This window comes from Sander lucioperca, chromosome 13 (assembly GCF_008315115.2).
Source record: "Sander lucioperca isolate FBNREF2018 chromosome 13, SLUC_FBN_1.2, whole genome shotgun sequence".
NCBI lineage: Eukaryota > Metazoa > Chordata > Actinopteri > Perciformes > Percidae > Sander > Sander lucioperca.
In genome coordinates, this window is record NC_050185.1 from 9,371,788 (window position 1) to 9,399,671 (window position 27,884).

At 38.5% G+C, this 27,884-nt stretch overlaps 2 long non-coding RNA genes across 3 annotated transcripts in view; one reads left to right on the forward strand and one right to left on the reverse strand.

The window, feature by feature from the left end:
* LOC116065036 overlaps window positions 1-27,325 on the forward strand; it is a 102,170-nt gene extending 74,845 nt beyond the window's left edge. Inside the window, exons 3-4 of one of the 2 annotated variants that reach the window (XR_004894943.1) lie at window positions 26,012-26,092; window positions 27,265-27,325. This is a non-coding gene — a long non-coding RNA (uncharacterized LOC116065036). The remainder of the gene's footprint in view (window positions 1-26,011; window positions 26,093-27,264) is intronic. The other variant, XR_004108649.2, reaches the window with a different exon arrangement.
* On the reverse strand, window positions 14,580-23,632 carry LOC116065037. Its single transcript, XR_004108650.1, has 4 exons — window positions 23,530-23,632; window positions 22,419-22,423; window positions 18,082-18,086; window positions 14,580-14,592 (listed from the first exon to the last, which is right to left on the reverse strand). It is a non-coding gene; the product is annotated as an uncharacterized LOC116065037 (long non-coding RNA).
* Window positions 27,326-27,884: the final 559 nt, after the last annotated feature.

Genomic DNA, 27,884 nt, shown 5'->3' on the forward strand with positions numbered 1-27,884 from the left:
TTTTAAAGGAATGTAGCCTACTGGCAGTCTGGCACACGTGGGTGCTTGTGCTCCGGAGCACCCATGGTATCGGCTATGCTTCTTAGGAGGACAGTCTCTAAAGGCCACGCATGAGTGAAACCAAAGGGAATGCAATTAGTTGTCATTTGTTTTGTTGTATATTTTTTTGCAATAATAACAGAGCACTAAGCAATAGTATTTTTTTAATTCCCAATATATGATGTAGCCCTTCCACCCATGTCCTGGTGTTTTACCATTTAGCTTGAGAATGCTAAATGACAAATGTAGTTTGAGAAATGTAACTTCAGCCCTACATCAGCGGTGGAAAGTAACTATGTACATTTACTCAACTACTGCATTTATGTAAAATGTTTAGGTTCTTGTACTTGAGTATTTCCATTTAATGCTACTTTATTCTTCTATTCCACTAAACTTCAGAGGCTAACACTTTTTTCTCCATCATATTCGACAGCTACTTTTCAGGTTAAGAGACATATGAGCATGTAAAATACAACACATTGTTAAAGATTAATCCAATGGTTTCCAATCTTGTTGACTTGTGACCCTGTGTGAAAAGGCAGTGTCTAATTGGGGTCTCTTGTCACAGGTTTTAGATGTCTATGTTAGCAGTTCAACCAAAGACTCCCCTTTAAACCATTCAGATAGATTCGTTTAAATAACTGCCCAAGGCTCAAAGAGGTAAAACCATCTAATACATCACAAAAAAAGCAAAGATTAGATTTTTTTCCAAAAATGAGTACAAATTTGTGGAGCAGGACTTTGTTTTTCCTTCTTGCCTCTCCCATGAATCACAATTTATTTCAAAATGCTACTCACACATTACTGCATTAATATTGAGAAATGTTATCCACCTTCTGCCTACATGTGTCCATAAACACACACTGTAGTCACTATTAGGAAATACTATGAGTCACTCCTTTCTAAATTTCCAATCTCATTATGAAAATATTTACTACACACCAAATACAATTTTCCTTTCTAGGTGTCAACCCCCCCCCCCCAGGCTTTCTAAGAAAATTAATTCAAAGCTGATAGTGGGCAGTCGCACTCAGCGCACAAGCTCAATTGTACGTAAGACAATTGGAAGAGAAAGAAGCCGGAGCCTGGGAGAGCAGAGATATTTGAGCAAGCATGAAGAAGACTCTGTTTTGCTTATGCTGCTTGGAATGAGAGCCCAGCAGGGCAGTACTGTATCCTCTGTTAACTCAAGTGTGTACCAGTAAGGGAGTATAGGCCATAAAAGGTGCTTTGGTTAATCTCTCACTGCATTTGTAGTCATGTGTGTCTTCCTATCACTCAGAGTGCAGTTTTAGTTCCCTACAGATGACACTTTGCTTCATTTTTTCAACAAACTGATTTCAGCACTTGTTTAACCGTGAAAGGAATTTATGCTTTGTTGCCCCTCATTAAGGGCTACTCAACCGTCTCCAGCTATATTTATGTCAGGGTCTGCCTGGCCAATAATGGGCTTTTCAGTCATTTAGTGTTGCTGAGGTTCCTCCTTAAACACAAATGATAAAACCCTCAGCTATGTCTTCTCTTTCTTCCGGAGGAACACAGTTTGATTAAAAGCACTGTTTTTTCTGCAGTTAATGTATATTTGGGGATTTTAGGAACCCTGTGTTTTGTTGTATTTAGTTTGGGGATTTGAATGTTTGATGCCTTAAATTTAAAGATGCATTTTAGTTTGGGCTTATTTCTCTTTAGAAATTGCCTTGCAGCTGTCAAAGTTGTGTAAATATGCGCTACTTGTATCCTGAGTGTACCATAAGTACAAGGTATGGTGGGCCTGAAGGACAAAACACAACAATGTTTCAGAAAACGCGACATTTCACAAAATTTGCAAAACATTTTGACGGATAAATGCCTACAATATAAATAATTTATGTGAATTAAACATTCTCCAACCATATTCGGCAAACAAAATGGCATTTAATGTGGTTTAAGCAGGGAAGATAGTAAATCCGTCTGTATTGAGGGTGATTCAGTATCTGCTGTCCACAGCTGCTTTATACTGTATGAAAGCTTCTTCATCAGTTCATGACATCCCTGCAGCATCTAAAGGCAGCAGGACTGATATGGTGATGGATCCGCAGCCTCTGAGAAGTGCCGCGCCAGAGCGCAGTGTCGTTATGCACAGCCTTTCTCTGTTTACCTTCATTAAAGCGCCTGAAAATGCCACAGGCTGCTACAGTACTGTATAACACACATCAGACTGCTGGGTTATAACTCAATATTATATATCACTTTTTTATGAACGATGTTACCATGCTCATCATAGCCTCTTTTCTAACTTTCTTTTTAGCAAAAGTAGTGTCTCATGTTTTATCCTTGAAACATATTGTAGTGCAAACCCTATTGTGTAACGTTAATTACTAAATGCGGCAATGTACAAGCTGAGCTACATTAGAATTATTGCTTAAATAATAATTACCAAATCAATTTATTTTTCATTTCTATTATTATATTAACTAACTCTCGGAAAATCATACTCCGTCTGTCTTTGGGTGCAGATTTGTGGTGATGCGGTGACACTCTGAACCACCCAGACATTTCCTGAGGTAAAGCTTTCCATTTGCTGAGCTGTCGTTATCACGTTTAACTGATTGGCACAGCTTTTTTCAGAACTATGAGACCAGTGATGTGACTGAAAGTATTTAATAATCACAACACCATCTGATCTATAAAAGAAATAAGTGGCAGGATTCTGGTATCCTTTTAACCACCGATGCTCATGGAAGGGAATACAATTCACAAAAAGGAAGCAGAATTATGACCAAAAAATTCATTAAAAATCAAGTCTAGGCACTCAGGGTTGGTTACAAAATGTGATAAAAAGGCCTTTAATAAATAGGGCAACACATTAAAAAATACAACAACGCATACTGGCTTTAGCCTTCCTCAGGGTGTAATCTGATCTATATTCACCTTCACCCAGCCCTTTTGCATCTAACTCTGCTGCACATACATGAACCAAAATAGAAGGTGTGCATGCTTTGTGCTTGACATTTATTATTCAAATTTCAACTAAGGGTGCAAAATATTAAACTGATGGTGCAATGTATGCTTTTGCACCCTCAAAGGGGCCTGTTTTCCACTTCGTATTGCAAATGCTGCACAGCCACTTCCCTCGGGATTAATAATGTTTTATTTTATCTTATCATCCCGACCTGTGAGAGGCAACAATGTTGTTGCCGCAAGGACTTGACACTACACAACTGCACAACACTATCATATGGGTTGTTGTCACAAGTAAAACAGTGTTGTCTTCAGCATGATTAGATATTAACATAATATTTTTCAGTCTAGGCTTTTGGGCAGAGAACATCAGCTCAATTAACAAACCAAACCCAAGAATCTGAATCTAATGATGACTGGACTAACTTGGATCCTCATCTCAACAAATAATGTCTTCCTGTCTTCTATACCCTTTTCTTCACCTGCTCTATGAAGCTGTCTCCAAAATGATACCAGCCTAATATTTACAACCCTTAAAAGCCATTTGACAGCCCTTCCATAAATTAACGAGACATGTTTTTTCAGCAGTACCAGGGGCCTGTTTCACAAAAGCAGAATATATAAATCCAGGATAACTGATAAAGCGAGGCTTGACCTAGTCTAATCTGTGCATCCTGGCTTGGTGCGTTTCACGAAGGCCAAGCCAGGCTGAGGAGGAGCGACTAGGTTGAGCCAGGCTTAAGTAATTCAGATAGATGCGCGTCCACGGCTTTCCTCAAAAGACCGCGAGGTCGATCACAGATTTGCTGATGCCAAAATGGAGAATACGCATTGTACATACTTTATACAGAGTGAGCAGCAGCTTCTTGTGGAAGTATGATGATGTGAAACACATTATTTGTATAAAAAGAAAAGAAACACGGCCGCTGTAATGAAACAGCGAGAGAAAGCGTAGCAGACGATCACGGACCGACTGAATATATACATTAACTGACCACTGCTCTGAATTGAAACCGTCATAATCATTCCATTCAAAGATTAGGCTACTAATCATTTGCACAAATGAACAGTTGTACTCTTTGCCTTAAAAGTAAGCAAAAGATAATGTTACTCAGGAAATTTACCACGAAGATCAATTTTCTACAACGTTAGAGTATGATGCATAAATATCTCTTCGTTCTGTTCCTCCCTCTCCCTCATGGGCTAAAATATACATTTCCTAAGTCATATTAACTTCCACTGCTCGCGTTTAATGCAAAGTGTACAACTGTTCGTTTTTGCAAATGACAGTGACTCATTGAATGGTTTCAGTTAAGAGCAGTAGTTCGTAAATGTATATTTTTAGATCATCATTCAGTCTGTCCGCTATTATCTGCCGCGCTTTTTCTCGCGTTTTTTTATTTTTTTTATAGAGGACGAGTTTCCTTCTCTACATATTATATGCCTTGCTCCCTTGTATATATGGACATAGAAAATAAAGACACTGAAGAAATTGGACTCTAAAATCTAGAAACTATAAAGATAATTAAGTGAGAAATTCCATGCACACTGTAAACATGAATGGAACAGAGTATATTCATCAGTTATTTCCCCCCTAGCAAAATATAAGGTCAAAAACCATTGAGGTGTCCTCCCCCTGTTGTTACATGAATGTACAGTAGCCTACAACACTAGATAGTTACTGGTTCAGTGAACTAAGTCTATAATTTGGGAGGATTGTACAATTAGGATATGTTCTTTAAATTGTACAATCCTCTTATAGTCCCAGTTTACTGGACAACACAAATTGTGTGCTAAGAATGCCAAATACAATGCACATGGCAGCGGAACAAACATGATCCTTATTGTTAAAGAATTAAAAAAAATGAATCAACTCAAATAATTCAAGGTGCATTGGTCAACTATAGAAATGTAAAACATTGTATGTATTGCCCTTAGTAACAAAATTTAAAACACATTTGAAATTTTATCAGCATTTTCTAATTATCTCAACAACTGTCATAATATTTTCATCAAACTAACAATATGAACAGCAGTCGTCATACAGCAATATAACTGTCACATGAATAATTATTAAAACAAATAATGGTCACAACTTTAAATAATAACAGTACTTAAAGGAACAGCAATATGCACCTGTTGTATTTTAATCCAGGCTGATAACAATAGGGTAAAACCACTGCTGGGTGATCAGAAAAGGCTCCAGGATTAAATAAATCCTGGCTGTTAGCCTGGTCGGGAGCAGGCTAGCTGCACAGAATAAATCTCCATGGTGATTTATGTGCCTCCACTTTCGTGAAACCGAGTCAAGGCTTAAATCATCCAGGATAACTGATAAATCCCGGCTTAGTCCCTTATCTTGGTTTTGTGAAACAGGCCCCAGGCCACACATTTTAAAGAAACAATACTCAATAGATACAGTAATCTTCTGTATATCATACCAGAGAGTGTGCTTTGATAGTTATTATCACATAGTATACATTTAAATAGTTAATTAAAACAGACAATGATAATGTGGTTTTGAATACTTATATATTAATAGACCAAGTGTGGCATTGAACATTTCAAAGAACAAAGAAACCATCATGCCATGAAAGATGAAGGTTGATATCGTTTTGTTATCGAGATAACAGCAGGAGCATTTTTCTTTACTCCTGAGACACTAACTTACAAAATGACATTAAAGTATAAGACCTTAGGGTGGCACTGTCCTTTGGTAAATGCTGATACGGCACAATAGCATCTCTTCCCCTCTAATGCTGCCTGTTTACAGTAGGCTGGGTAACAGAGTTTGGGATTTATAGGCAGTTGTGATATGAACGAGCACAAAGACATGAAAATGTCAGTTTGTCAAATGGTTCCTGACCTGGAAAGAGAGAGCACTGTTTATAAAGCCGTGTGAGGCTCTACACTGTGCGAAATAACATGCATGACCACGACTATTATCACCCATGTATTTGAACGTGTTTAAACATATCTTAAAAGCTCATATGAACAAAGTAAATGTTGTTCTATCTTGTCCATATTCTTTGAAGTTGGTATAATTAGGAATGAGAAAAAATTTGCTTGGCAGACGAAGATAAAATATACACTAACCACCTGCACATGAGCCTGTCTCTATAACCAACAGTTAAACTTAAAACAGGAACATAATTTAGTTAACTGCAATAGCCATGTGTACAGCCACTCCCATGTACTCCACATGTAAATCATTTCCTTCATGCAAATTACTTTGATTGGTTGTGTGTAGATAGTCATCCCTTAATTTAACCGTTTGCAGCATCAACATAAGAAACTAAACAATGAGATTACAATTGAAGTTAGATAAATAGCTTTTTAGGTTCTTTGTTGCCAGAGGCACATCGTGCCAGAGTTGAGCCACTCAAACCTGAATAACGGAATGTAAAGAATTTCCTGGTTGTTAATGTATATTGCCAATGGCTGCTTATATGCTTTGATACCTCGACCCATTCGTACATAGCTTTGCATTCGTAATGCACTGTAATACGTAGGTATTCCACTTATTAATTACTGTATGCACCACATTGACTGTCGCTGTATCAGAGCGCAGAGATCTGCGTAGGGAGGAGGTTGGGGTAGATGGATGGGTGCTAAAACACAGCGTAGAAGTTAGGGGAAGGGGAAGACACAATACTTTCACCCAGGAAACGGCTGTTTGTGTCCTGGCAGTCCTACTTAAAGGAACCAGTGTTTTAACACAAACCACCATCTTTTTTTCTAATCTTAACTATTCATTTTGGTGTCTGAACTTAACTGTTGTCTTGCAGGACAGTCACCTTTGGTAGGCTAAACTCAAATGCAATGGCCACTGAACCGACCATAACCTCACCGTCCCCTATACCCGGCTCACAGTAACCTTTTCTAGGCTAAATTTAACTGTAAACTAAACTCATGTGACCGGTCATCACGTGACTGGCTTTTTTTTGTGGGGTATCATACAATTTGTTATAAGGGGATAAATAAAGCTATCTGTATCTGTATCTGCTAAATATTCGTACGATATCATACAAACCTGTGAGCTGTGAAACTGTGAACACTTTGTTCCCAAACCTCTACTGTATTATGTATGCACCTTTTAATGCTTTCTTTTTTTACTGCACCTTGACAAAGACCTCTTGGTCACTTTTCTTAGACCAGAGTCGCTGGAATTTTTTTTTGCAGCAGGTTAATTAGATTCAGCTCAGTGTCAGCACGTAGCCAGACACCATAACATAATAGCACATCAACATGATTCACAGGAGCCTAAAGCAGAGGTATATTTCTGGAATTACTAATTATAAGTCCAGAGTCCTTACTGCAGATGGAAAGAAACCGTTCTTGAAGCAGGGTGTTTTGGTGCACAGAGACATTGAATAGAGTCATTTCTTAGTGCCATCTTTTTCCTAACATTGCTAACAACAAAGAGCACAATGTACACAGATAACAATTACAAAAAAATTATGTGTCATGATTATTAATTTTATCTTAATTTTAAGACAGTGCTGAAAGAAAAAAAAAACAACTTTCATTTAACCGATAACTTCGCGTTGGTGGCATCAATGTTTCAGCCCATTTCTTAATGTGCTTGTTGTGATCCAGTATGGTTAATGAATCTTGCTGAGTGGGCTGTGGGACTTAATGGGAGCCAGCTGTGCATATCTTCAGTTTTAATAGTTTAATTGTTCAGATTATGGTTTGCTTACTTTGAAGCATTTTATTAATATTATTGTTGTATTATTATTGTTTTTATTATTATGTGATGTAAATATTCAATTTAATTAACTTGGCTTTAATTGTTTTCAATTGAATAAAAAAAATTCTAGGATAAAGAAATGTTTCACCTTAGATCCTGAATGATATATGGAGTTTGAACATCACATTAAAACCTTGAGGACTAGGACTTCAATTGTAAAGTAACAATAGCACTAAACACTGCAGCAAAGGTGGATCTTATGAGGTTAGGCTTCAGCTGTCCTGTCAATAAAGGCCTAAAAATGCCCAGAAAATAATCTTTAAAAAGATAAGAAAGAGCCCCAAAAAGGCCAAATCATCTGTGGCCAACTGCAGAGTATTGGTCCACCTGTAGTGCTTTCAGGAAGTATTTACATCATTTTGTCTATATTATTGGTCTAACATTTTTAATATGGCAGTATTTTCAGTTGTCAGTTCCAATTTCTTCCCCCCCATCTCCTCATCCTTACATCCAAACCAATTACCTTTTGTGTCCCACACGGGTTTAAAGGGAATTAAACGTCAACAAATGTACACAAAACAAGAATCAACCTCCTAGTTATGAACATTGCCCTGAAGGGAACTACCCCTGCATTTTCTTTTCCTGGATTGGTTTCTGCTTGTCAACAGCCTTTACCAAACTTGTCTCCTGCAGTGACGCAGCATTAAACAATATGAAAAAATCTGAGGCAAAATGTCAAGGCTATATGACTGAGTCCCACTCGTGGTCTGTAGACACTGCAATATTCATTACACACCACAAAATGAAAGGTTTAACAACATCATTTTTGATAATTTCTGCATTCCTAAACTAGCTACAAATGATAAAAGGTTTTGAACTTGCTGGCAGTTGGTTTGGGCACAGAGTCAGTATCAACACTCATTTACCATTCATTTATCTGCAGTGTATTGTTACATTTATGCTCAAGATAAACACTTATTATTGGCTTAAATATCTCTAGAAACAAAATATTCAGCTTTAATCTCACTGGACGTGCTTAGCAAGGTCAGCGCATAGCAAAAAGCGTGGAAGTTCAAATCATTTGAATTCTGTGGGCAGTAGAAGAGTAAAATCTGAGATGTGTGCAAAGCTCAATGCTGCAAGGTTTGCCTGTAGCGCTCCTCAGAGTTAAACAATGGCTCAAGACACTGCACACTGATTCTGCGACTGATCCTGTGTCGACTGCCTTAGAGCCTTACTGCAGGTTTTAAGCTGTGTTGTGGTTTCTAGTGAGGATAAGATGGGAAATAAGCTTGTTTGGTTATTCAATTGCTGATAATTAACAGGTGACAGAGCTTAGGTGTTTAATAAAGGTTGTTTGTGCGGTCAGAACGTAGCCGTTACCTTAGACTAATCCGAAAAATTAAGCCAGATGCAATCTGGGTTTTCTCATTGCAGCCACTTGAGCACACTTTCTAAGTGAATTGTGACATGGGGGAACATGCATTAACTAAGTAGAGCATATGAGTATGGATTTGGATGGTATGGTACAACTAGGAGGTAGAGCAGTCATCTACCAATCGGAAGGTTGGTGGTTTGATCCGTGGCCCTGGAGTCCCATGTCGAAGTGTCCTTGGGCAAGACACTGAACCCTGAATTGCTCCCGTTGCCGTGCCATCGGTGTGTTAATGTGTGTGAATGTTTATCTGATGAGCAGGCGGCACCTTGTACGGCATCCTAGGCCACAGTGTGTGAATGGTGAATGGTTCATGTACTATGTAAAAGCGCTTTGAGTAGTCGTAAAGACTAGAAAAGCGCTATATAAATACAGTGCATTTAAAGCAAAGTGAAATCATGTGGGGCAAAAAATGGTGTAATGAACCCTTGTTACCAGGAGATGGCAGCAAAATTCAGTTTCAGTGAAAAAAATCATTTCCCCTCCCTTTCTCTGACTGGTTTCTGGGTGTGTGATGGCAGATTAGTTTCCCCATTGTTTATCCATTCACTGTACTTGATTATTTGAAATCAAAAGTCACAACTCAGAGTTGTAGACAGTACACACAACCTGTTGGGTTGAGGCCACATTTAAATGATGTAAATATAGACATATTTACACATTGATTTTTAATTTTCACCTACAGCATACCAACATTAAAACTCAGAATGTCTCAGCTTTCATTCCTCCTTATGATGTACTCAAAACATCCTCCACTGTATTACAATGTATGCGAGTACCTTCATGAATTGTCTGTTACTACCAAATACACACAATACACATACAAATGAAGTAGCATTCAAGCAACTTCATAATATATTTTCTCCTGTCCTAGGGGAATATGTCTGCAGTTTACCTAAACATTCGATGCAGGTTCAAGTTAAAGACCTGAAATTATTTGTCAGCTGTGTCTACTGAAAGAATAATATGCTCGAAAGAACAAGACATGTATAACGTTACATAGAGTGACACTCATCCTAAACACCAGATTACTGCTTTTACACCACTTGATGGCAGTGTAACTGTGGACATCTGCATTTGCCATAATGATAAAAGCAAATCTGCTTTGCTGTGGGAAATGTCGCCCATATCACATGAAGGCAACCAGTTATATATTTGAAAAATGTACAAAAAGTGACATAACGCCACAAACATCATCTCATGAGAAATATACCCAACAGAGAAAGTCAAATGACAAAATAGGGTCCAAGAGCATCTCAAGAGGCCTGTATCTGCTGTTCATTGGATCAAAAAGAAAATATTAAAAGGAGAAAAAAACAACATTCCATCTGTATGTTTGCCACTGTGTCACTGCACGTGTGTGCCAAGTATTTAGCTTATTTCGTGGAAAATCAGTGTCGAACTAAAAGAAAAGCTAAATCATGTATATTCCTCTCTTTTCAAGCACTCAGAATACTGTAGTATATTCAGTTTGATTGTCTTCTTTATTTAGTAAAGCAAGAGAAGTCGAACAAACCGCACTGTTTGAAATGGCATTTTGTGAGACAGTCACCATCAGTGTTATGAAGACTGCTGGCTAAGTTTTAATGTTAAACAGAGCACTGTGTACTGTGCTTGGATGAATATTTCATTATGAATGTCAACAGCATGCAGTGGGATGACCCCAGCACTGTATAAAATGACCAGCATCCTGCTACTATCTGTGCAGTGCTTTGGCAGGGATAATTAGATGAATCTCTGCCCTGAAGATGTCAGGCTGTTCTGGGTTCAGTGGGGTGCCCAGTCTGGTGCAAGATGAGTGTAATATAATGTAATTATGTACCTAATATACTACCCAGTGAAGGTTTTTAGCTGTTTATATCTCTAAGTGGGCTACGCTGTGGGCATTTCAAGGCCACAAACTTTTCTCTGAATGACTCAGTTTTGCTTCTCTTTGTTATGTCCCCACATTGTGCCAGCCTGATTTTTGTTCTCTATCAATTTTTAGAGGGATGACAATAACAATAAGATGACTAAGCATTAATGATCCTCTTTAATTGGTTATTTTATACTTTTGCTAATCAAAATATTTCCTAATTTTACATTCCAGTGATTCCTTGAGGATTCCTGATTTTAGTTTGTCAAAGTTATCTGCAAATTAACTTTTTGTGTCAGCCCAAGTTAGACTCTGTGGCAGTCATTCAGCGGGGAACGTGGTGAAGTTGTACAAGGTGTATCAGCGAGATACAGCAGAGTCAAAAGCCTGGGGCACAGTGTGTATTAAGGTTAATTCGAACTGATTAGATTAAGCAGTGGGGCTGTTGCTGTGGGGAGCAGGAGCATTGTGGTGTGCCGTGCCGTGAAGGGTGTGTGGTGTGCTTTATCTCGTGCTTCTAAGAGCTTGTAAGGGTGCTACTTCATCCTTAGGGATAGCAAGTCACATGAGTTCAATTCTTTGATAGCATGTATCCAGCAGCTTGTCACGCTTGATGGGAGAGTCAAATTGGCAGGGTCTGGAACAAGGGACGCACTCTGGAGGAGGTTGGTGAATGCTGGTTTTTAATAATAGTACAATCCTCCTCACCATTTTCCTATTACTTAATGTTTATTATATTGAGTTTTCTCTGTGCAGTGTCTGGATATTATGTGGTCTCTCCCAGGAGAGCTGAAGTCTATTTCCTTGTTATCCTTCCTTTTCTTTTTTCCAGGTCCCTGTAAAGCTGCCTGAGATAGAACACCTAATGCTTTGCCTATCTACATGTACATTACATTGCAGCCGCTTGTGGTTGTCTTTTCCTCTGTGTGATTTCTGCTCATCACAAGCTTAAAAAAAAGTCCTTTTTTAAAGCAAGGTCCTTCCAGTGTTCTTTGTCAATCCTCCCTGGGCCTTTTGAAAGCACATTTTTCCTCCCACTGTACAATATTTGCACTTTTAAGAACACTGTGCTGAAACCCAACTGAGCCTCCACAAAATCAAAGATTTGAAGGAGTACCCAAAACTCCCTAATGGTTTTTCAAGACACAAATTTGCCTTTGAGATATCTAAAGTAAAATGTGTCCACACTACCAGCACAGTGATACTTTGAGCTCACAGAATGACAGTGTTAACAAGCTGATGTTTAGCAGACTACCTTTTTCACTACCCTCATTCCCATTAAACCAAAGTCTCTGGACAGCCTAAGCAACTCCACCTCATCCTCTGCACTCCACCATGAATTTATGAAGTGGAACTTTCTGTTATGCTGATTTTGCACATTTTTAGACCACTAGTCTCGCATTTCCAGACCTTCCTCCACACTATAACTTTTGCTCTACTCACTCCCCGATAAGCAAAGTTTTCTAAAGATGAAAAAAAAGTCCGGAGTGCTCAGAAGTTCAAAACAAATCATGAAGGTGCTCTTTGGAAGGGGAACACAAAAGTTCAAAAGAAAAAAAACGTCCAAGGCGCTCTTCCTGCAAAAAAATGTAAAAAGCCTTTATTTAAATGTTAATATATTTAGATCGAAATCTAAGTACATTAAAAAAAATAGAACTGGGCAGCAACCACCACGTATCAGCACAAATTACTTTTACAATTCTTTGCTAGAAGAGTGCCTTGGACCTTTTCTCTCTTTTTCTCTTTTGAAGCAGTTTTCTATTTGCACTATATTAAAACATTAATATTACACAGATATTACACATTGTATGTATTTTTGTATGTATGTATATGTAACTGAATATACTCCTTGTTAATACGATTTAGTTTTCGTTTTTATTTCTTCTTTTCATGCTACTTTTATATAGTTTGTTCTATTTTATTGCCTGTTATTTTATTGTGATTTAAACATTTTTGACCATGTTTATAGCATGTTAATGTGCGTGGATGGGGCTACAACTACATGTCATTGTGCAGTCATGTATCGTATAATGAGAATAAATGGTTGTATCCTTGTAATGTTCACAAGCTTGGTTTAGCGAGTTAGCGAGCTGAGCTGAGGCTGATGTGGATGCCAGTAGTTTTGCAGGTACTGGGCATAAATCAAAGTATGGGGCACATTGAAATTTTGACTTGATGGTGGTGCTAGATGAAAAGTCAGAGATCACTAAAGTTATCACATGTCATCCTGTAAAGAACATGAATATATGCACCAAATGTCACGATAATCCATCCAACATTTGTCGAGATATTTCACTCAAAACCAACATGTCAACCTCATGGTGGTGTTAGGGTAAAAGCATGCTGCAAGCATGGCTAAAAATGTCCACAGTCCCAATACGAGTAAAGTGAATCACCTAGGAGAGAATTTCTACTTCCTCATACAGCTTAAAATTGACTAAACCTTTTCATATTCCAGCCATGAGTCAGTGAAGTGAAGTTATGCAGAGTATTACCCCAAAACTGTTTATTTGCATAATGGAGGTAGGAAGAAATTAAACAATGTAACAACTCTGATGAACATGGCTCCTGATTGCTTTTCATAAAACGTGCATGGCTGTGACTTAACTAATTAAGAGATGAAAAATGAAATCTGCATGTGCATATTGTACCACATCCCAAGGCAAATAGTAAATATATAACAAATACATACAACGAAATGGAAAACAAATCAAAACTGGTGCAGAAAGGGAAATCTGCAGGAAATTAAAGTGTTGTGGTGATTGTGTGCATCGCAGAAAAAAGAGGGAAGGAGAGAGACACCTGGTTTACTCAGAAACTAAGAGAAAACAACGAGCAGCTTGGTTAAGCTGACAGGTCTTAAATCTGTCTGTGCTGTTGTTTAGATATGCAGATTCATTGGCTGTGAGAATGTGCTGCAAATGTAGCTGATAAGAAAGATGTAAACAGCTGGTATTAGATAAAGGAGTGCCAATTAAGACACAGCCATATGTGATCCAAACATTAGAAACATGAGACTGAACTACCTGTAAATATTAAATTTTGGGGCACTAAGAAAATTTACAACATAACTACTACTAAAAAAACTACTTTCATTCTGTCTGACATACAGTATGTATATGTGATGAAATTACTAAACCCCACAAGAATTTTGAGTTTAGAGGAAAAAAATACTGCAGCTAAATTGAGACTTCATCTGTAAGCTGATTTAAGCCTTGCTAAGAGCTTAGCTTTCCCTTATTAGTATTGGCTGCTATGTAGATTCAGCATACTACCCCCTTTCCCTCTATTTGCCACCCATCTATAGTATTTATCTTTGATGCAACCGTCTGCACTGTTCATTTCACGCAGACCCCTTAAAGCTATAGTGTATAGTCTCTGTCTCCTCCATGAGGAATTCAAAGTAATGACAACAACCCTGTCGTTGCGTCCACATGATACAAGCCTTACGTGATTACGCACGGCGGAGGATTAAAAAAAATATGATGGATTCTTCTGAAGAGGTAATTATCTTCACTTGAGTTTCTGCGCGGGAAAGTCACCGGACGACACAATCTTCTGAACATAGCCATACTGAGAAATACAGAGAGAGTTGTGCGGAGCTGATAGTCTGAATTAGCTTTGTAGCAACTAATTTGGCAATGGCTTGAATGTATGAATGGACATTCATTAATATCAAAAAGTTATGCACTAAAGCTTTAAGCTCCCTCCCCCTGTCTTGGAGTTGCATGTTAACACCAGAGCGTGGTGGTGTTTATGCAAATAGATCTTTAAATGAAAACTATTTGAGCTGCCTGCTCAAGGGTGAGATGATTGCAGATTTTGTCTATATAATATTTCACCTTTGAAGGTGAAATAGGTGAGAGTACTTCTTGTTCCTGAAGACAAGAAACACAATATTTTATGTATGTGAAAGGCCCATCTTTTTCTGAATAATCTAAGAATAGGCTGATTTTCCAGATAGATGTGCAGTGAGTAGCACCTCTCCTGGGAATGAATGCAAATGTGTTGGATTTATTCCTTTGTACGGTTAGTCTTGAGAGTGCCATATATTGTATGTTATGTATTGGGTTTTTCTCCTGTCTGTTTGACACCCCCAAACAACAGCACCGAATGAACTGAAGTGTCTAGAGACGGTTTCTGTCATTCTTACTTTTGTACATTGTTTGGGATAGAATGAACGATTTGTTTGGAAATGGCAAGATATATCTGAAGTCTTGCATATTTAAAAATTACAAAGTCTACAAACTTTTGTACAACTTAGTGAAGATTGGGGTGGTAGATGCAGAACATTTGTTGCTTTTAAAAAACAGATGTCTTTCTCACCTGTATTCACAAAAAAATCTGTCATATTTTCCTCATATGGTTTGTTTACCACAGCCCATACAGTTAGCTGCTGTTGTTAATTGTTGCATTGGGAAGGTGATAAAACAACAGTGGCAGACAAGGCAGATGCTTGTGGCAGAGCTTAGAAAAACATATTGTAATTTGTGCTATTCTGTGCAATAGAAACAAATAGTTCATAAATGTGCCGCTACACCAACTGACTTACGGTCATAAACACTGGCCTACAAACGAAATATTGAGCTTTGATTGTAAATATATGCCACTTCAGAAATCTAGATTCAGATTGACAGGAACTATGATTTACTATACTCTCCTTAACATTAAGACATTGGTGAACACAAATATTTAAAAAGTACTTCAACAGCTGCTCAGCACCCACAGCTGTGGCACATTCTCTTTGATTACCTCCTAAAATCGTCTGTGCTTCACACAAACATGCTTCCAGTGCTATAAACATACAGTAGGGTTTAGTAATGTCTTCACATAGCCTATACTGTATGTCAGACAGAATGAGGGGAAATCCAGCTCTGTTGAAATGCATCCTCTGCCGCCCACAGCTTATGTTGAAAACTTTATATCTGGGAGCTTAATTGGAAAGGAGATGTACGCACTTTCCATATCTACTGCACCACCCTACTGTACAATATACATACAGAAACCCTTTCCAAACACATTTTAACTCCAACCAACTAGATAATTCTGCTTCATTAATGATTAATGATGCAGAACAGCATGATGACCGCATGCTGACCAAGATTTAAAGATGAAAAGATCCTAAATCCTAAAGTTTATACATTATTCATTAATATGCCCAACTAAAAACTGCATATGTACAGTACTTTGGTTCCACATGCATTTTATTCTCTGCCATTAAGAAATGATCTGGTTTGCCGAGTTGTACCTGCCCAGTTCAGTTGGCAATGCCAATAGAGTCTACTTTTAGCACACATTTTCACCAAATACCAATATGACTTCAAAATATGTGACAAAAAAGCTTTTTATCAAAAATCTCTCAATAGTCTCAAATCAATTAACAGGTCTATACAACCACCTAAATCATTACATGAACCAACAGAATAATCCTCCGGAAAATAAAAAAAAAAAAAGAGGCTTTAATCTATCAAATGGCATTGTTAGCAGTCTGTAGTTTCCTCTTGTTTAATGTGTGCCAGACATAGTTAGAATCGGACAAAATAATGATGTAAGGCTCAAGTCATGCCACATAAAACATACAGTATAACATGGCAATGTAACACAATAACAATGCAGAGCTCAAGTTTTTGGCAGATAGTGCAAAAAGAAGAAAGAATAAGAGCCTGCAGTTTGTACAATGTGATGAGTTCAACAGTTCAATGGTTGACATAGTTCAGTGCATCCAAACGAAAAAGCAAAATACACAATTCATACTTTCCCACAGTTCCAACCAAAAACTTAAACCCAGGAGGTCAAACTAAAAGGAATATTTTCAAAAGGGGGCTCACTGTACCATTGGCTCATCAGTTAGGTTTCAGGGTCAGCATTAGCACTGCCAAATACTGTATTTCACTGAGGGAATAAATCCAGCCTGAAAGGGGAAAAAAAAGATATCCTTCCCCACTCTGTTATACACCAAGGCAGCCTCTAGAGTTGATCCAGCCTCTTTAACACCACCTTGCCTAACCTGGACTTAGCTACAGGAGTATAGTTGCATGCATTAGAGGAACCTATTAGGGTATCACTATTGTGACAAGTGGTTGGATATCGATAGTAATAGGTGGGACAAATCCATTCTTATCTCTACGATCCACCAGGGATTGTTGGAATATTCCATCCAGTTTCCTGTTCTCAGGTTTGTATGGCTGACACAAAAGGTCTGATCTTGTTTCTCCCAAGATGACCTGAGTCCGATGGAAGTAATCCAGATGTTGGAGTTCTAAAATTAACTGGGAAGTGTTGGTTTTCTTAAGGAAGTGCAACAATACAGTAAGATCCTCCACTCAGGTGAATAACGTTGATTGATACAAGGTCTAATACTTTATAATTTTCCAGCATGTTCTCGCTGAAGATTGGGAGCTCTTTTGGCAACAATGCTGATGATGGAAGCTCAAGGAAAAAAATACTGAAAGCAAGTCTCCTACTGGGGCTCAGGAGAATGGCATCTGGCACTGGTTTTTGTTATCCTCTATTAAACATTGAAAGTAAATTTATGGGGTGTGAGTGCCCACCTACAGTAATAAGTGGGGGATTTCAAACACCCACAGGAAGATTGTATCTTGTAAAGGACATGTGGTTCCTGTACCGATATTTGGTGATCTTTCTGCTTCAGTGCAGTAGTAATGGTCCTGAGAAAACACATCTGTAAAAACTGAGGCTCCAAGTGCATCTTCCAAGTCTTCATGATTTGATGATGCCACAGTTGTCTCCAGTGCAGAAGCCATTACCACAAGAGAACTAGAGTACATGTAAGTAGTAGGTACATATTAGCACTGATCTTTGCTTTTTATAACTACAGAGAACGGAGTTTAGGGGGCCAAGAAACCTGAGGTACCACTTTTTTTTTCTCAGCATTCATATTTAATGGGTGCCATGCCAGTCAGTTAAAAAAGTGTTTCTTTTTGTTCATTGACTTTGTTTGGGCCTTACTGTGCAGGATGATGTATGTGCTGTTTGCCACTAAAATGCTGTTTTCACATTCATCCGCAAAAGAGGAAAAGTTATCGGTGAGTTTTCTTGTAAACAAAACAAAGTTGAGTTTACTCATTAAAATACTTTGTGCGTATCCTTGAGGTCAACCAAATCTATTGAAAGCATTTCCTTACTCAAAACAGTAGCCAAGCCATTTTTCCAGCATTGTACGTACATCCATGTTTACTAGCTAGCAGTCATCTAACTGCCTTTACACATTGTGGCATATGGCGGCATTTACCACGACCTGTTGATCCGTGAAACAGGTAAACCATACACAGACTGTGTATTGCATGCATACGTTCTCATTCAAGGGAAGTTTGGGGTCCCCTGCTGGAGCTGCTGCTCCCGCGACCCGACAAATGGATGGACGTTCTCATGCACGTGATGAAACCTCTGTTAAACTTTTGAAATGAACAATATATTTGCATATTGATACAGTCTGCACTTAAAAACACATGATTTAGAGAACAGTATTGTTTCACAAAACATCCTAGGAGGGGATCTATAAATCTAGCAAAATAATGTGTATAGCTTAAATAATTTCCTAGTCAGGTAAACAGTAATATAAACACTTCTCTATTGGCACAGAAGATTCTAACAAAGCAGTTCTGTTAGCTGTAGTTTCTCATCCAAATCATTTCACATTTCCTAGCAAAAACTCAACCTGGAAAGTCAAACTTCACTATAGCCTACTATAAAACGCCTTTAATCACAGCGAGACATTTTCATTGGTTAATTGGAAGATTGCTTGTTTGGCTTTTCAAAAATATGAAATATGGCTTCCAACAACAAGCGAGAATAATGCGCTCTCTATACATCCAAGTACAGAATGCAGGTATGTATAGAAACATGCAAGCATTATGGGTGACAAAACAATTTTCAAAATAGATAAAAAGAGGGCGCAGTACAGTACTGTAAAAGTAGTCTACCAACTATTAATAAATCTGCACTATTTAACGTTACAACACATGCTTCAAACATTATCGCAGGATGCACATTCTTTTCCTTTTGATATATTACCATTTCTCTTTAAACTAGTATATTCACCTAGATTCACATTTTCAAAATATATATTGTGTTGATGAAAAGATAAATGATGGATAGGGAGGCAAATGTGCAGCCAATAGCCTTATAATCGTATGGAGGAAACCACATGTTCAGCAGTATTGTAAAAAGTTAGGCTACTTATAGTTTAGAAGCAGGTTTGGGAGGGTACTTTAAAAATGTATTCCAATGCAATTACTAATTGTTAAAACTAATTGTTGTAACCTAATCCAAGTATCACAATATTAAAATAACATAGCTTGATTACTTTCCTGTTGTGATGAGCGAGGAAAAGTAGACCCAAACGCAGAGTGAGAGGCAGGCAGGCAGGAGCAAGGTTTGAGCTCGAGGATTTATTGAAAGAACAAAAAACGGCAGCACGGGGGCAGGAAAAACCACAGGAAAAAACTGGTGAGGAAAAACTTACAAAACAACGCAGGGAAGAATCCAAACACAAAGGCACAAAAAAGACAAGGTGAAAACACAAACTGACGCTAGAGGATATAAACTGACAGCACGAGGACACCAACGGATACAAAACGATCTGACAAGAGACAAAGGGAACACAGAGGTTAAATACATGAGGTAATGATCGAATGAGGGACAGGTGATACAACAGGTGAAACACATCAGGGCGGGGCAGGACAATCAACAAAGGCGGGAACACAAAAAGTAAAACTAGACATGACAAGACAGAAAACAGACTATCAAAATAAAACAGGAAACAGAAATATACACAGAGAACAGAACAGTCAACAGGGTAAACAGAAACTACACAATGAACAGGGAATACAAATATACACAACAGAAATATACAAAACAAGATACATACAGAAATCTACAAACAAGGCAAAAGAAATATCCAAACAGGTAACAGAATAAATATACAAACACAGGGAACATACAGAAATCAATAATACAGGTAACAGAAATAGAACAAAATACAAAGTAAAATACTGAAACCTAACAGAAATGTCCAAAACCACAACACTTTCCATTACTTTTGTATTACCTCAATAGCAAATAAAGACAAGGGAAAATAAAAAACAATAAGATGACTTTAAAAAAAAACTTAATACTCACTTGTGCATTCTTGGTTGACGGATGTTAACTGCTAACATTTTCCTCAGTGTCTCAACATCTCCACGCGAATGACTGATCATCAAAAACACTTGTGCCACTGAAGACATGGATGTGGCAACTTCCCCTCTGCCCACATCTTCCTCAAGCTCCATCACCGCTACAGGTATGGATTGCTTCCCTTAGCAGCCTTAATGTCCCGGACCAAATGTCCTCACTTCGTCATTTTTGGACACCTCTAGCAAACCTCTCCCTCCCCAACAAACCTCTTCTTACCACTTTTTACTTCCATATCCATGAGCATACCATTCAGAATTACTAACCTGCGCTCATGCCAAATTTGTTATGGTCGGGATGGCTGTAGTCTCTATCCACGACGTTCCACTTCCGGGATTGGTCCCTTGCCTCCAGAAATTCCACCGGATGTCACTCTTTACGGCCGGATGTCCGTTACCTTTCGCTTTCTTTATGCTGGAATTTTAAACTCCGGTGGAGGACTATGTTAGCCTGACATGGTCATACTCAGATTCTAGTCAGAATGTGAGTCTGAAACCGCTCCATTGGGCTGTGATTATGGGGCGTGTATCAACCGAACCAGGAAAGAAAATTCCTCTGCACTCATTGGATAGACCTAAAACCAATCAGAGCAATGGAACTCAACTCAACTGTCAACAGACGAGACAGTGTTTCGTCTCCATAGCAACCACTCTTTGCACAATGCACTTCGGTCCTAAATCCCGACTTTTAGACTTTTTTGAAGCTGGATATATCATTTGTTTCATCTAAATATGAATGTGGATAATGTTAGTGATAGTGTGATGCTTGGTACAGTTGCATTTCTAGAGATGAATCAGCGAAAACACGTTTTATTTCTCTGATTCACGGCTTTGTTCTAACGCCGCTGGGCGCTCCCTCTCTTCAGTCACTCTCTATCTCTCTCCACCATATAACGCTACCGTGCTTTCGGGCGGTTGCTGAGGCTCCGCTCCGTCTAAAACTTGACTTGAACAGCTGAGTCGCAGCGACACCATCAGCTGTGTGTGTGTGTGTGTGTGTGTGTGTGTGTGTGTGTGTGTGTGTGTGTATGTGAGAGAGATGTTACTGTTCGTTACTGTATCTGTCCATCATCGTATAAAGCCCGCCCTCACAATTTGATTGGTCCGAACAGATCTTGTTCGAGCATAATTGCTCCTCAACGGATCAAGTCCAGACCGAACCTCCCGACCTCAAATGTTGTGGGCGGGGCTAAATTCGGCTGGCATCCAGGCTAGGACTATGGTTAACTGCTCCTCAGATCTCTGCAGGGTAAATCCAGACAGCTAGCTAGACTATCTGTCCAATCTGAGTTTTCTGTTGCACGAAATGCCAATAAACCAGAGCATGTTTTTCCCCCACCCCAAAAGAAAAGGCATGCACCTTTTCTGTTGCCTAAGTTCTGTACTCATTTCAACCTAACAGTTTACAAGATTTGATTAGGAAAATGAATCTATCATCTAGCCATCTGGATATATTACCATATTCTCTTTCTTTAAAGTTTTACCAATTATTGGCCATGTTGTTTCATTCATTGTAAATTATTTCCTTAGATATTTCTCTAGGTGTTGTGTGAGACTCTGAGGTGTTGTAATGTGTGCACATGTGCGGGGTAATATATGGTTCTTTATTTTAAAATGGTAATCCTGCTAATTCCCATTTTAATAAATATATCGTAATCTGATTACGTCTTTTTTTCTGTAATTTTGCCATAATAAACTTTTACTTTTACTTCCGTGTATTGCTTTACTCCCCAAGTCTGATTAGAAGTTACTTTAATTGGTTACTTTTTAGCTATGTTTCTTTGAAGACGAAGGAATATAAATTGCAATATATTTATATGGTCTACTTTCTAATGCCTACCTCAAAATGCCAGCCATGTGACTTGTTCTGCCATCAATCACTGTATTATTAACATGTAATTAAAATGTATAAGAGTATACTTCATGTTTTAAAAGAGTTAGACAATGTAATTTATACCAAGCACTGATATTGGCATATTCAGTTCATCCACATATTTTCAGTTAGCTTATCTGAATTCAGCACAGCAAAACAAAATGAGGCCTAATGAAAACAGCAAAAATAATCCATCTGTCTGCTCATATTATCATCATCTCTTCCAAAATATCCTCCAAACATATCACTCATCACACAAGTCAACAGTCCTATGTTAAGAAAAAAATAGATAATATGCAGTCATTTGCTAAAGGACTTCACTCACAGCCAATATTTAATCTTGTGTACAGTATTAGGGATGGCATGTTACATTAACAATACTTGACAACGTTCTCTATCACTAAGGTCAGCCGTAGAGGCTGCCTCTGCCATTCACGTCACGCTTCTTCTGACAACAGTGGGTAGTGGAAGAACTATAGTTTGGCTGATTTACTGCAGTGACACCTGGGGGCATCACTATAGATAAGTCTACTATTAGAGATGACAAATGAAGTTATAACAATAACTAAGTTCAGGAACAAAGATACACATCACAGAGTCAGTTTCCAAGAGAGGCATGCATAGCTTTCCTCCACGTTCATGTGAATGTTCTCAGTCAAACAGCCTCACAAGTTACCTTTCTTTCTAAACCTAATCACTCATCTGTCAATCTAAGTTTATTACCTGATTTAGCCACAATAATGAGCTTCTCCTTGGATATCGATCTCTTTAATGAAGATCTACCAGGATCTATCTAATTCTTTTTAACTGCCCACAACCCTCAAGCTGTATCACAGCCTTCCCGGTTGAGCTCCATTGAGACACATTCCCCCACACAGGAAATATCCCATACCGAGGGAAAAAGAGTACCAACATGAAGCCTAGGATATAGTTTAACAATCAGGTAAATTAGCCAAAATGTGGACAGAATTAAGCAGGGTTGAACTTTTCATGGTCACTGGCCATTAATAGCCAAATTTCTGCTTTTTGTTAATTCCCAAGTGGTGTAATTTTGTTGAGCACTATTGTCATGAACATCTTGTCTGGCAAAGTGAATCCGATGTTAATTACAGACATCCAGCAAGTGTAAATAAAATAATGATTGGGTTTGGGAACTGCTAAGAAAAACATTTTGCAGTGTGATCACAGCATTACACTAAGCATTAATGAACGTCCGTTATATTCAAGCCATTGCCAAATGAGATGATACAAAGCTAATTAAGACTATCGGCTCCACAAATCACACTCTATATTTTTCAGCATGGCTGTGTTTAGAAATTGGTGTCATTCGGAGACTTTCGCGCGCAAAAACTAGAGTAAAGATAATTACCTCTTCTGAAGAGTCCATCATGTTTTTTAATCCTCCGTGTCCTGTCCGTGAAGCGCGATCATGGAAGGCTTGTATCATGTGGGTGCACCGACAGAATTGTTGTCATTACTTAGAAGACAGAAACTACGCACTATGGGCCCTTTTTTTAACTATCTAAGCGCACAACGTGAAGTGCCTGGCGCAGGTGCGTTTAGGGCATGTACGAATGCACTTTTGCTAGTTTAACGGCAGAAAAAAGGGTCTGTGTGCCAGGGGAATGGTTCGAAAGGATTGTACTTAGTGTCTTAATTAATTCATAGGTGTGTTTTGGGCGTGACATGCAATAAACCAATCAGAGTGTCATCTCCCATTCCCTTTAAAAGCCAGGCGCGTTTGTACCTTGGCACATTGCTATTATGATGGCGGATTTGCTAAGCAGGAAGGAGAGAGGAAGAAACTGATCTGCTCGTGCGTGAAGTGAAAGCGCGCGAGCAGATCATATCATAATACTATTTCACATTGTTATATATTTATTTTTAATCTTTTGCATGTTGGTGTGCTGCTGCGTGCCGCTCAGAGTGCGGATCAGGCCGCATTTTTCTGTCTGAGCCCGGCCCGCGTCCGACAGAGCAGTAACCGAACCTGAGCCCAACAGGCATTAAGATATTTATGTTCGAGCCCGACACAGTTAAAATCAAATTTTCTTCTCATACTAATGACACACACGTTTCTTTGTGTGGAAAAACCGCTTTTATTAAGCAACTGTAGGAAGGCATTCGGAAATGTCAACAGATGAGCCCATCAGCGCACGCGGGGCAACAAGCGCACGTTAACATAGGCGCACACAAGAGGCCCAATCATATAGCCAACTGAAATTAAATTAACATAGCCTAGGCCTACCAAAAATGGCCCACAGCACCTGAATGAATGCACCTGAACACACCTCCCTGTAAGACCAGCACGACTGTGGGTGCACAGATGGACGCAGGTGCATTTGTTATTTAAACGATGCGGGCGCCGGACGGGACATTGACAACTGCGTCGGTCTTAAACTAGCAAAGACACTTGCGTTGCGCTACATATATCATATATACATACTATATCATTTTCTCCCATTATCCTCTCATTCAAAATCAATCTTGCACATACTGTAAAAGCCTTGGCACAATTTTAACCCCTGTAAGTGTAATTCACAATCACATTCTATATCCCTTCGACAGTAGAAGAATAGGTAGAAGGTTGCCTTCTGCAAACACTTTTGTTTTCAATACATGCTTTCAAGTGGACAAAAGAATTGCTGTAGTGCACTTTCGGTTTCTAACACTTGTATCTGCTTCTTCAACCACTTTAAATTTCAATATCCAGCAGCTGAATTGTACTACTGGGCCTGTTTCATGGGGTATGAATCATTATGTATATGAAACAACGGCACATCTATGTGATGATGAGTCATCTGTCATCCCCAGTTTGGAACCCCATCAATCTGTTTTGGTAAGAGATCAGAAATGACTGGGTTCAATGTTGTGGCGATGCAAGTGTCGATGTAGTAGGCTTCATGCGAGTATGGGTCTGCTGTCATTTGTCTCACAGACAGCAACATTGTACAACACAGTGTCCTTGGCTGTGTAGTACACAATGTTTTTCCAAGGTTGAGAGGCAAGAGTTTTGAATTTCCACACCAAGTGTCAGTCACCTGTAAGTTAAGCTCCATTTCTATGTTTCACTGGGGATAAGATTAACTCTAATGTAATGCTTCAACTATAGTTATGTCAGGGCTTACTGTATCTATTGCAGCAAGATGCTATCTTAAAAAAGGCTTGTATGAACTCCAAATGTAAACCAAAACATTTGCTGAAAGGTCATTGGAGTTGAATAGCCCAAAGCAAGTAAACCTAGTAAATCTGTGTGTGGTGTAAGTAAGTATGATAGAAGATCATAACTTTAGCGGGCATCCTCAAGTCAAGTAATTCATTTTCGGGGCCCTCCTTGCCACTTATTTGCTGTAATACATCTTATTTTGACACCAATATGCAAATCAGGTGGATTTGACAACCAGTTGATAGGATCCCCCTCTTGCTGCTGCTATAGTAGATAAATGGCTCTGTACTGTACATTTGAATTACTTTAAAAATGGTTTTTATTTTCACTATTTTTTTTTCCATTACACAAAAATACACAATTAGTTAAAATTAAGCAGAACTTTGATTAATAAACCCTATAGATGAATTTTAGAATCCTCACAGCTAAAATGTAATTTTTTTCAGAAGTAAATCAGTTCATCAATAACTTTTTATTACAGAAAGAAATTTTTTCACTACATTCCCTGCTGGATATGGCGCTGGCCCTGGGTGCACCCTGAACTACTTTAGCAGTTTCTGCCAATGGGAAGAAGCAGCTAGTTTATTTTGGATCACTAAATCCCTCACCTTGTCACGCAAAGTGAGGCCATAAACCCACAGTCACTTGTATCCACAATTCTTTCGGTCACTGCCTAGAAACCTCATGACCACAGGTCAGACCACACGGAAGAGTGACCAGATAATATAGAGTTGGAAGTGATGCGCAAAATCGGCAGTCAAACTCACTGTCCCTCTTACTCCCACTCCCTGACACACCTGAACTCTTGGATCATAGGACCCTGTTAATGGAGCAGCCCACCATTCATCCAGGAGAGAACCATGTCCGCAGAAATGGAGGTGCTGCCTGAGCCTGACGGTAGTCTAAAATGTTTTTCCTCACAGATATGCAAATGTATGCGCCAAAAATCCTCTAAAATCTAATCAGATCATCTACGCCATCGAGGATTGCACGACATGTTTCTAGGGGAAACCTATGGTGTACATCTTAGGTTTCTGTCATGTATTGTTGTTGAGTCATTATGTCCTCAATACTGTGCCAATACAGACAGATGCAACAATTATGGCATAAAGTCCCACACCACTCTAAAATGAGAAATGTCTTTAATTAGATTTTGTTCTCTTCTTATGAATTGGAATCACTGAGCTATATTTATTAATACAACTTATAAATTACAAAACTGCATTGTTAGGATTTGATGGAAAACACAAACATTTAAATGGCTTACTGTACTAATAAGAATCTACAAATATAATTGCCATCACTCACTTCAATGATCATAAGATAAATTAATTTTGTCTAAATGTGGAAAATGGATAAGGGATAATCTTCTTCATTGAAATCCAAAAAAAACTATACTTTATCAACATTAAACAATCAAATAATATATTACTTGATTGAAAGATAACACTCTTTTAACCTCAGCTGGAGGATTTGGTTGGTGTGCTAAGTAACATTAAATACATTAATACATTGATTTAATACATTAAAATGGATTACCTATTCATGTTGTTCATACACAGGTAGGATCAGCTTCTGCTGAACACATATCCTGGTTCACATTTTTTTTATAAAATTATGTATCTATAAAACCCATATATAAATATAATCTAGAGAATACTTAAAAAGTTGCATATTACTATTTTCCAACTGCTTAGAACAGAAAGAAAGAGAATCAGAAGCAAGAAGCAAGAATACAACAACATAGGCAATGATAAAATGTGTCAAGCCACATGTTCGCAGAGATGCTGTAGATACATTTTGCATTTTAAATGTTGGATTTGAATTATGAATATGTATAAACTTAAGGTCTAACTTTAGTTTTGTATTCATAATATACATGGGACTAAAATGGAACATTACAATATGTTGAAAATAAAAGGAGATAATTTAAGCATGACATTGGGTCTGTGGCCTGTTGTCAGATCAATCTGATGGATTGAAAGTACCATACTGTTGCCATACTGTTGTCTGTACATGCTGTCTTTTAGACTCCGTCTTACTGCATGTTTTCCTTTTTGTTAAACCAGGGACCCAGTGCTGGTATAGAAACAACTAACAAGATTAAGAGGTGAGTGCTACATAACTCTTTCACCCATGACTTCCCGTTTGAGGCACAGAAAGAGGCCATTTCTATGGAAATGCAATGTTTACACGCATGGGAGAGGTCTAATATCTGCCATTTTGAAAATGTTAAGAGCACAATGCTTCCTTGGGTTTCTCCCTCATATTGCTCATAGCATTTTCTTCCTTGTTTTTCTATTTTTTCCCTGTGCTCATCCAGAGGAAAAACAAATGGTGTAAATGTCCTTGCGCCTGATTAAACAGAAGCCCTTTCTTTCTCCTACAAGTCTATATCGCTAGAGAGATACCTCACTAATGTCCCCCAAAGTAGCGCTTCCACTTCAAGAAACTGAATAGGGCCTTTTTCACCTTGAAAGCATTTAAATGGAGTTGGTAGGATAGGGCACTTCTCCACTCCACTCTAGTAAGGTGTGTCAGGAGTTCGATGTTGTTTTGTGGAGCATGAACGTATACAGTGGAAGCAATGTGTCCACTGCAAGGGAACAAAGTGATAGTGATGCATTGACAACACCACTCATATCCAAGAAAGAAAACTACATCTCTTGAGAAGAGACATCTTGTGATG